The following is an 873-nucleotide window of genomic DNA, read 5'->3' as shown; positions in this document are numbered from 1 at the left end:
CAGGATTTCAACTGCCGACGTTCAGATGTCTTAACTCTGTCGTCGTCCTCCAAGCATCAGTCTGCATAACGTGGAAGTCGATGCTCTTGCATTTATTGGCTATTGGCCATCCGCGGTGACTTCAAATGACAGGCCCCACCACTCCATGTGCTGATATATCGTCCAATGACGTGCCTGTCTAATCGATATACGTGTATGTCTCGATTTCAGATACAACGTCAGTGTTAAACACTGATTCAATGAACAGGAAATGAAATTGAATCAAACTTGACTTAATAGGATTGAAAATTGTTTAAGGCTCAATTGTATAAGGTCTGGCTTAACTAGAGATTTTATTTACATTGAATATCCATGACAAAAGTTTTCATCACTCTTTAATCTATTTCTCCAGATTTGAAATGTAAGAGCAGTCTTTGGAAGAAGTCCAGACAAGTTGATTGAGTCGCAGTCATCCATTAAATGTAATAGCTTTGATAAAAAATTTTGTCAGAAGTGGGATTCGAACCCACGCCCAGAGAACTGGACTGCGACCTGAACGCAGCGCCTTAGACCGCTCGGCCATCCTGACTTGCAGATATTGTGCATTTACCTTTAATCTAAACATAATTTTGTGTTCAGAATAAATTTGTGTATATTACGTATACAAGATTGTACATTATGGCTAAACATGTTTAAGGAGATTTCAACGCGTGCTCAAAGACATTAATTCAAAAATAAATTTAATCAGATTGTTACGGATTTTTATATTAAATATTACATTTCACAAATAATTGAAGTTTGCAGTCGTAACGTTCATTTGAATACAGAATTGCATCCGTTTATTGACGTAGCCTTTCATATCATGAATACGTACGATATTCCTTCATTCTTACT

General features: G+C 36.9%; 1 non-coding gene across 1 annotated transcript; it reads right to left on the bottom strand.

The window, feature by feature from the left end:
* Positions 1 to 484: 484 nt before the first annotated feature.
* Positions 485 to 568, bottom strand: TRNAL-CAG (transfer RNA leucine (anticodon CAG)). Its single transcript has one exon. It is a non-coding gene; the product is annotated as a tRNA-Leu (tRNA).
* Between the last annotated feature and the right edge of the window lie 305 nt (positions 569 to 873).

This window comes from Hetaerina americana, unplaced genomic scaffold (genome assembly GCF_022747635.1).
Source record: "Hetaerina americana unplaced genomic scaffold, ioHetAmer1.1.p SCAF_88, whole genome shotgun sequence".
NCBI classification, from domain to species: Eukaryota; Metazoa; Arthropoda; class Insecta; order Odonata; family Calopterygidae; genus Hetaerina; species Hetaerina americana.
Note: the sequence above shows the minus strand (reverse complement) of the source record. Positions and strands in the feature narration are given on the sequence as shown.